Source organism: Falco biarmicus, chromosome 15 (assembly GCF_023638135.1).
Source record: "Falco biarmicus isolate bFalBia1 chromosome 15, bFalBia1.pri, whole genome shotgun sequence".
NCBI lineage: Eukaryota > Metazoa > Chordata > Aves > Falconiformes > Falconidae > Falco > Falco biarmicus.
Genome location: NC_079302.1, coordinates 16,601,583 through 16,612,022, shown reverse-complemented (window position 1 = coordinate 16,612,022; position 10,440 = coordinate 16,601,583).

Below are 10,440 nucleotides of genomic sequence, written 5' to 3'. Positions count from 1 at the left end.
GTAGACCTGAGATGCTGTGCCCACCACAGGGCCACTGTGCACACACAGCCATGGTAGGCTTGTCCAGCTGGCCAGGCACAGGAGAAGGGGACAGCAGCTCAGCAGAGCAAGAGATCACTGCCAGCGCTGCAGCAGAGAGTCATTTTGTGATGAGGAACATGTGCTCTCAAAGGCAGACTTCAGCTTGTGCTGGGATGACCTGGGATATTCTTATGGTTCCTCGTACTGCTGCTCATGCACTGCAGGGGAGGTGGAAACCTGGACGGGCCTAGGCATCCTTCCTTTACAAAACCTTGTATTTCTGGAAGACAACCAGTGGCTGCAGCACAAGCAGAGAGGAGGGGTGTGTATCACCTCCATGCAGGGGCATAGGCATGTTTGGGCACTGAGGCTGCTGGCGGCTGTCGAGGATTTCCAGCAGTTCCTAGCTTTTGGGCTCATGCAGGCACTTGGGCTCCAATTATAGTGATATCTTGCTTTCAGTCCAACTAAAATGTCATAATCTTTCCACCAGCTAGAGTGGACAGAGTGTATGCCAGGTCAAGAAATACCTTCTAGCTACAGTACTTCTTCAGGAAGTTTTTGGGTCCGTGAGGAATAGTACCTATGCAGATCTGATGGAGAAGGGGTATAAAACCGCAGAACTTGCAGCTTCCTTGCAGCCTTTTTTGCAAGCTATTTTATTCTACATTTGGGGGCAGGAAAATTAGGCTTTGAAATATGAGTTGTAGATAAGGCTGTGAGGAAGCTTAGGATCACAGCCTTAGGTGAAAATAAAGCTGTAATACATAAAGCATTAAAAAGGTGAAGTATAATGGCAGCCTCCAAAGACTTCTGAACAGCTGCAAGGAAGTCTGCCTTATTGCAGTGATTTTAACATGAATTATATGACACTAGGAAAGACCTGCTTCTGATCAGAGAAATGACTACATGGCTGTTTGCTGCAATACACCAAGGGCTCTATTTTAATCAGAGGTAGCTGCCATTCGGCCACCTTTTTGTTAACGGTGTTATTGATTACACAGAGCTGCTCGCTAACCTCAAAGCACTTTACAGAATTAGGGGAAGCCTCTAGAGCGGAGTTGTTGTTTGTTTGTTTTTCTTCTGCAGAGCTGCTTCGCCGCAGACCAAATCCTGAGGTCTATACTTAGCTCCATCTTAGCCAGACCTTGCCTAGGCAAAGCTCCAGCTGGCTTCAGCGCTCACCCAGTAAAGGCAGCAAGCATCTCGGGACCCCATCCGGTGCAAGTGGCCAGTGCAGCCAGTGGCATGAAATGCTTGGATTTTGCCCAATAATTAAATTCATAAATAATACATGAATTAATTAATTTCGGCCTAGCTGGTGCCTGTCTTCAAGCTGGGTGTTGTTCACCATTTGGGAATGGCTTGTTGTAGGCAGAGCCAGGCAGGATGCACTGCTGCAGCCCCACACAGCCCAGGAGGTTTGGGGCATCCAGGCCAGGCATTGCTGGTGTACTTGAGTACATTTTGATTCACCAGCCTTAGTGAACAGGGTCACAACCCCATCAGCTGCCCCTGTCCCTCCCCAGAGCCTCGAACTGAGAATACGCTGTGCTGTGAGATACTCACTTTGCTCTCTGAGCTGGCTCTGGAAATGCAGCTAGTGAGGTGCAAGGGGAAGGGCAAGCATGACTTTTCATCAGATAGGAAAGGTTTCAGAGCAGAAGTCATCCTTCTGCGAGCAGCTCCTGGCCCGGCGTGACAGCAGCGGTGCTGCTACCATCTGTTGGCGAACAGCAGAAAAGGAGCAACGATAAACCCCTTAATAAATCATATCCCAGACGTGCAGGTATATGTGGCACCATGTTGGCCACCATCCCTTAGCAAGCATGGGAAGGTGTGCCGTGTGGCAAAGAACCCTCAGAAAAGCTGGGTCAGAAGCTTCCCTGGGGACAGTGCTGGCGGTGCTGGCACTGGTGAGCAGCAGGTGACGCTCAGCTTGGGGCAGCAGGGAAGGCTGGCAGTGAGGAAGGCAGGCAGCATGCTGCAGCAGGCTGGCAAGGAGCAGTGGCCTCCCATCACATTTTCCTCCAAAATCCCATCCCTGCTGGCTACCCCTTGGGGGACTGGGAGGAGCAGCACAGGCAGGGGCAATGCTGGGGAGACAGCATGACTCCTGGGCGGCAGCTTTGCCAGGGCCACCCTGTGTGCTGTCAAAGCAAAGGCACTACAGGCACAGCAGGTGTTGGGGCCAGCGAGCCCCACAGGGTGTCTTCTCCAGGGCACAGCAGCTGCGCGGGGCAGGCCTGGCACAGTGGGGATCTCCTGGTGAGTAAATTCTGTATTTCCAGGCCCCTTTAGCAGAATGTTCTGGTGAGGGGGGAGCCTGGCAGAGTTACAAAAGGAGGGCTGAGCCGCTGCAAACAATGGCTTTAAGGTGATGGTGTGTCTTAATGTCCAAGAGATGCTCGTAGAGATCTGAACTTGCCCTTGCAGGTGCTGGTAACCCCTGGCAGAAGGGTTACAACTCCAGAGGTTTATTTATCATTTTAGAGGATGCTCTACTTATCATTTAAAGGTGCTCTCTAAGATGGCAACCAGCCTTGACCACAGTCCAGCTCATCCCCCCCAGCTCCCTGTGGAGCAGGGCTCCTGCAGCTCCCACAGAGGTTTTCTGTAAATGTTGTAAAGCTCTTTTTGTGTTTTTAATAAAAAGCTGGACAATAACTCTATTTACAGGGAAATCTTCCTTTTGCAGGAGTATCATGTATACCTCTTTCTTATTTGTTGCTGCCTGTTCCTACAACCCTCTTGCAAATGGGTAATTCTTCTTCTGATTTTTTTTCTAGTGGGGATGTTTTGTTTTCCTGTTGGCTGATGCTGTCTGTTCAGTCTGTGGAGGATTAACCTATGTGCTGTTGCTAGGTGGCCTTAAGCAAAGAAATAACGCAGATCACAGGCTCCTGCATTCCTACAGTATGTAACTCCCTTGTTCAGCAAGATTTTTCTTTCTCTGTCCCTCTCATGTTTTGTGTTTATGGCTGCGGAGGTATATATCAGAGGATGTACATGCAATTTGAACAAAAATGATGGACCAGAGCCCTCTGAAGTGTCAGGCTTATTTGGTCTTAAAATATTGAGTAACTAACTCTTTGCCAGCTCTTTCCATGGCTTGGTCTCTGATGGTGTCCAGGCCTTTTCCATAATTTTCAGGTTTTTTTCTTCCTGATGTGAGGTCTTGTGCTTCTGAGGGACACACGGCTCATCATCACAGCCCACAGGTGCTGGGTGCAGGGGATGCCAGCAGGGCTGGGGCTTGCACCCCCCTGAGACCACCCAAGTGTGTTGGGATCTCACTGAGGTCACAGCATGATGGGTCTGTAAACTGCTCACTTGTTTACCCAGAGGTCAGTAGCTCCCAGGAGTCAGAGGAGCTGCAGAGAGTGCCTGGGAGCAATCCACCAGCCCTGATGCCACCCTGACCAGGACAGGAGCACTGAGGCAGGGTGGTGGTGCTGGATGGCATGCATGGCTCCCCCAGAACAGAGAACAGGGGGACAAAACCCACAGGCAGACCTCCGTGGCCATCCCAGGGCTAGTGCCAGGGACCCTTGGAGGTAGAACCCATCTTTTTCCTCCTGCTATGGCAAGTGACTGAGGCGGCAGCCAGCAGGCTTGGCTGACCCCACTGAAATCCTGGGGGCAGCTGTGGCCGTGGGCAGTCTGGACCAGCTGGAAGGAGGTGGCCTGCAGGAAAATTCAGTGTCTTGGCTTCAGCTCAGTCACGGCCTCCAAGGGGCTAATGCTCCTGCCCTTGTGTGTGTGTCCACCCAGGGAAAGTTGAGACCTGGGAGGAGGGCCAGTACCACGCTCCATGTCTCATCCTGCAGGGGACAAATCTCCCTCTCCAAATCACTGGAGAAGAAACAAACTTCTGTGTGTTAGGAATCGTTTTAATATAACTCCTGAGGAAAGCTGGACAATTGTTGCTGCTCTCTGAAATGACTCACAGCCCTGTGGTAGCCTCAAGTCAAGAGCTCTTTCAGGTGCAGATGATTGCTAGTGCTGAAACAGAAATAGCAGGGATGGTTTTGCAAACTTTGTACAAGTTTTGTAAATTACACAATTAAGCAATCTTCTGCTGTTCCTAAGCTAGGTTTTTTCATCTTTTTGCTTTCTTATGTAGGAGAGGACCATGTTCATGGCTGAAATTAGGAAAGTGTTAAAAACCTGGTGCTGTGTATGTGTGGCTTTCAAAATATGAAGGCTGAGGTTTTCAAAATGCCTGAATTCACTGGGAATTTGTTTCCTCTGAAAGTCAACAGGAACTGGGCAATAAGCTTCCCTACCTTCATTGGGAAACCCCAGCCTATGTGCTGCTAGATATGTCAGGGTACTTTGGGAGCATTTCACAAACTAAAAGCAGAATTGTTCAAGTAATCAAAACTTCCCAGTTTTCACTGGCCTGCGGTATCGGGAGTACTCAGCTGTTGGTTAATGATTACACAGCACTTGGAGAAAGCGAAACCTCATACAAATGTTATGTCTTATTGCTATTGATTGGTTGCAAGGGTATGACTTGAGCAGAATATGATGAAATAGATTAACTTTATTAATTATTTATCGTGCAGCAACTAGATATTTAATATATGTGTACAGCTATTGTGTCTCCTCTGCAGTTTGATTAACATTTTCTTCACGCAGCGGAACAACACTCACGTGCAGTAAAACATCTTTTCTGACATGAAATCCAGTGGCAGAGCAATGACTGCCTCTAGCAAGGGCTGGATCATCTTGGGAGCTGGACCCTGTGCAAAACAGCGGTGGCTGTGCCAGGGAGAGGAGCTGCCCTGGTGCCACAGCACTTCAAAAGCAATCTGTGTACACGGGGCCGAGCACTGCAGCCCCTGTGGTCTGCGCCTCAGAATGATGTCGTTACAAATCCTTGGCCAAGAAAGTGGGGTTGTGAAAGGCTGGTAGCCCAAAAATGGGGGGCCGGGGGGGGGGGGGGGGTTGTTCGACGGGGACACAACACTTCATCTGTGCCTCAGGCTGGGAGTGGTGGGATTTGGTGGGGAAAGCAGCAGGCGGACCCCGACTCCCGCTGCGGGGCTGGCGGCAGCGAGCGTGCATGTGCGACCAGGCTCTCCAGGGGCCACCTTCGGTCATTCGGAGGCAGCGTCCCGCCCCGGCCAGCTCAGCCGGAGCCGGGGGCCACCGTGGCTGCCCCCCGCACAAAGCAAAGGCAAAGCCCCCCGTGGGGCCGAGGCTGGCGGCGGATGCCGGGCTGGCGCTCAGGGCCGCCAGCACTGTCACGTGCTCTCGGCCCCAGCCGCTTTCCTTGGGAATGCGTCGGTAACGTCCGGGCTTCCCAAACGGAGCCGGCGGGTGCGCTGCTCGACCCCCGGCCTCCTTTGTGCTCGGAAGAGGCGCTGGGTTGCGCGGAGGGGACGGAGCCCAGGTGCGGGCTGGCGTAAATCAAAGCGGCGCCGCAAACCGGCCAGTTCGGATGGCGTACGGCTCGGTTCCGAGAGGCTCCCGCGCCCGGCTGGCAGCAGGGGACCCCGGGCTGCCCCTGCCCCCTCCGCTCGCCCCCTCCCTCCACCCCCCCGCCCGAGCCCCCGCCTTATCCCGCGGCGCCACTCGCTTTCTCACAGCTCCCGCTGCTTCATGTTCCTCCCCCGGCTCCCGTTGCTATGCCCCGCCGGCCCGGCTGCCGGCAGGAATTCGTGGCCGGTCCAGCTGCTCCCAGCGTGGCCCCCGCGCCCCTGGCTGTGCCGCCGCGGAGCCCCTCCGAGCTGCTGCCCCGGGGCTGGGCATGACACCAGAGCTACAGCCTCAGAAAGGCACCGGGCTCCTTTCCCACGGCGTGTCTTCATGGGGGTCCGTTCTTTCCCCTCAAGAAGACGTGCCGGGATGGCGCATCAGGCAGACCCCCGAGTGGAGATGGCTCACAGGCCGATGGTCACTTTGGGCTCAGAGTTCTCCCGGGAGCTGCAGGCACAACCGTCCAGCGCTGCATGCAGCCCACCACTGCTGCTGGCCACAGCCTGCCTCGCTGTGCCCACCACACCGGGCAGCAACATGGCAGTGTTCAGACTGCCCTGGTGCTGCTGTGCTATGCCATGCAGTGCCGTGCTGTGCCACACCAGCGCACAGCCACAACCCCGTGCCAGTGCCGACCTGAGAAAGACCAGAGCCACCCAGCAGTCCCTGGAGGCTGGAACGGCAGGACAGGGTCACCCCAAGACAGCAGTGGTGATTGCCCGGAAAAGTGTGCAGACTTCAGCTGTGGGAGTTTTTTGTAGTCCTCTTGGATGTTTGTGCCTGCCTCTGGGAAATGCCACATGCTGGGGCCCTGGGCATTCAGTGCCTGGTTGGAGGATACAACAATAACACTGGGCAGTGCAGCAAGATAACCAAATAAAATAAACAGCAGGGCAATTTTTTAAGTGATATGTTATACATATTTTGAGAATTTGCACTGCTGCATTGAAAAATGGGCTTTAAGATTTAAAAAAACCCAACAAACTAAAATAAATGTAAACAAACCCAGTTCTCTTAATATCCTCTGGCCTCTCCTATTTTGCCCAGCTGACTGTAAGTCTTTTCACTGATAAGGCTTATTCCTTTCTGTCTAAGAAAGGAGTCTTAATAAGAGAAGAATAAACACTGTCAATCATAGGATTTAAACAGGACATCAGTGGGGCTGATAATAAGGAAATACTCCGTGACCCTTCCAAAACCCTGTGGAGAGCTGAAACGGAGAGATCTGTAAAAACTGGGCAGATTCTATAGAAACTACTTGACAAATCTTACCAAATTTAATAGAGAATGAGATCTTTTCCCTGGGTTTTTGGCATCATCCCACATTATTCAATAGCAAGGAGATAATTTTCTATTAATTTCTATAGAAGTTTTTCACAAGAATAAAACCTGCATGTTCTCACATCGCCACCTGCTCCTCACCACAAGCTCATTCACGTTATCACACCAATTCAGAGGGGGGACCATAAATATCTCAATATTAAAGAACAAACTTTCTTTAAAATGCCGCTTTCAAAACTGCCTGGGGGTCTGCCTGTGCAGCTGTGGGGTTTGTTAATCAATGGCACCACGCAGTACGCCGTGTCTTTTTGCGTAATTACAGAGTGAAAGCAGACACAGAAAAGAAGCAAGTGGAAACTATTAATTTTGTAGAATAGGACTTGATTTGTGTTTCAGTTTCCTTTTCTTTGGTGCAGTGGGAAGGAGCTGGAAGAGGAGGTGACAGCAGCAGTTTGGCTGCCTGTCCTCAAGCTGCTTGGTTTAATATGAAGGCACTGTTTGGGCTTTGCTTTCCTGGACCTGAGAGCAGCCCTGGGGCTGCAGAGGCAGAGGGGATACTGCTGCTGCCCTGGGACAGGGATGTCAGGCAGGGATGGGGCTGAGCTGGGACACATTATACTGCAGTTGTGAGCACTGGCCTCATACCACTGGTTGCCAAAGCTGTCAGTGATGGTTTTCATGGTTCATGGTAGAGACAGTCTTGAGAGGCGAAGGTTTTGGTGCAAGAGGTAAGCATCTCTACTTGATGCATGCTTTTTTAAGAAGCAGCAGTAGTAGTAGCTGGGCAGGCTAATGCTGGCAGGATTGGAAATGTGGTCAAGGGTTACTATTTTCTTTTGGGTTTTGAGGAAACAGAGGTGGAAAGAGGTGTCTTCTCCCTGTTATTTTATTGGGAATATACCAGTGGAGTGGAAGGCTTTGGAAATACAGGAATTTTTAGACAAGCTGTGCTTGCCTGTGTAAATGCTTGTAAGAGCCTAGACCCTGGTGACAGGTTGCTCTTTGGCTGCTGTTAGGAGACCAGTCCAGACGACTGCTGCCCAGTTCGTATTTGGAGGTCTTTGATACAGCATTTTCAGACAGTTTCTATGGTGTGGGTGCTGCCTGGTCCAGTTCCCCGGGGTGCATTTGCCCCGAGGCCTGCCAGCACTTCCTAACACCCTGCTGGGACCAACCTTAACGGCTTTGGGAATCCACCTTATGCTTCTAGACATGCTCCCAGTCTAGTGTGAATGGGACTTCTTGACTGCAAGGTGCAAGGAAAGGCGATGTGCCCACTGGTATTAACACTGCTAAACCTTTTCTCGGGATAAAGAGAAATCTTCTGTCTTCGGAATGTAATTCTGAACATCTCATAGACATTACACAGAGACACAGCACTGATATAATCATAAAAAGAAACAAGGATGCCTGAATAGATGGGGGACATGAATCACTCCGAATGCTGGAGGTCGGTCCATAATACCTTAAATAAGTACTCTGAGTCCAAGTGCTAATTATCTGCTAATGGGGTATTTGTTCTCCTTCAGTTATGTAAAAGTACACAGCATTCAGCTTAAAGAGTATGCTTAAACGGCTTTGTACCGGTGGAGAATGAACAGCCCAGAAGGCTGCTGCCATGGTTTGCCCTGTAACACCTGGAGCCCTTTGCAGAGCTCCTGGTGCTGCTCTCGAACTGCGCCTCTCCTCTCCTCGGCCCTCGCCATGCTTCGTCCACTGCCTTTGCCATTTTAGCTGACTTTCTGTCTCCGAATCTCAACGTTATCCTAGTCAGCAACTCTGGCAGAGATGTAAATAAAATTATAAATCCTATATCGTGGTTTTTTGCCACAGCTGCTGGTCAGACAGCAGTGAAGATGCCTGTTGAGTACAGGGGAGCTTCCACCCGAGCAACAAAGCCCCATAAAGTGAATGAGCTCTTTGATCGCAACCCTGGTAAGAAGGGGTCTCAGTGGGCACAGTGAACTGTTCTCATGGGGAAAGAGATGCAGTGACCTATCCTCATTACAGAAATGCCTTGTCAGATCTTGGCAGAGCTGAGCTGACATCAAGGAGAGGGTGAGGGCCAGGGGCCTGTGCTGCCAGCAGCTGGAGAGAGACCCTGATGTACCTCCACCAGCCAGCTCACCCCAGAGCCGTTGAGCACCTTGTGTACACTGGGGCTTCACCCTCTTTTAACTAATTCAAATTGAGAATGTATTTTTTATTCCTGATGGCCTTTGAGAAGCAGTACAGACCCATGTCCAACAGGGAGAAAGGAACCCAGAATAATTTGATCACAAAGAGATACCTTCTCTGAGCTGTGATAAAAATATAGAGGTGTGATACTTTCTTATACTAAACATTGTAAGTTATTAAATAACATTATAATGCTGTAAGTTATTTTTATGGGAATATTTAAAAGGCAAATGCAGAGCCTGGAAAATTCTTTGTGCTAAAGGCAGTTTTGTCATGAAGTGCAGATCCTCTGCCTGACTCCCACACCGTTTCCTGCGGCATCTAATTGGAACAGAGGCCAAAATGAATACTTTGCTTCATGAACTATGGAAAGGGAAAAATACCTGCTTGTATTTGTAGGGTATTGCATGGCCTGTATCTTTAGCACTGTTATCAGTAATGATTGTTTTCCTGTAACTGTACAGGGGGGTGTGTGTGCGATTCCTCTGCAGATGGGTATTTTGTGATATTTGAGCTAAATTCAGCTCCAGTGTATGATAGTATTTTTCAAAAAGTGTCACTAACTGCACCACTTACTCTGCCTCGATTTCGGACTATTGTATGTCTTCTTTAACACGAGGAAAAATGATTGATAGAAGGAAGTGCGGTACACAAGCGAAAAAGAATTTAAAATCACCATGCTTTTTAGAGATGTAAGAATGCTAATGCTGGTGCACATGGCATGCGTACACATGGAACAGGCTCGTAGTCCTGTGCATAGTGAAAAGCATTTCACAGTGAAACTTTCCCTTTGTTTTTCAGTGCTCTTGGATAACACCTCAATCCCTTTTCACTGTAACTTCCCAAAGTGTAAACTTAGGCACTGTGGCTGGATCCTGCCTGCAGACACACTGATGACTCTTCACATGAAGCCTTTCCTTTCTGTGCACGTTCTCCCTCTGGAGCGCCTCTGGTTTCTGCTGCTCTGTAGCCTGAATTTCAGGCTATGTCAGTCCTCTCTTATGACTGAGATGTGGGATGGCAGTTATTATTTATGTAAAGTGTTTGGAGGCATTAACTCAAGAACACCATAGAAACTGGGCTGGTATTGTAGTCAGGGCTTTTATTCAGGTTGTCTGATGCGCTGTGGATGCTGCCTGCCTTTGTGTGCTCCAGTCCCATGTTTATCCCGACGATGCCTTTGTGTTCCCTATTTGACATATTTTACTGTAAATAAAGAGCAACACTGTCTTGCAGCTGTATCCACTGTGACATTTGACTCTCTGCTGAATGAGTGCATTATACCGTGTGCTTTGGAAACATTATCTCTTTTTAAGAAATAATCCAGTCCTTTAATAGTTTCCCGCATGTGCCTGTATTCCTTTGCACATCTAGAGAGCTCAGGTGTTCTCTCACCTCTGTCAAACCTCAGCCAGACTGGTTCCTGCTGTGCCGAGGGCTGGCAAGAGTGGAGGTGCCATGGGCACCAGTCTT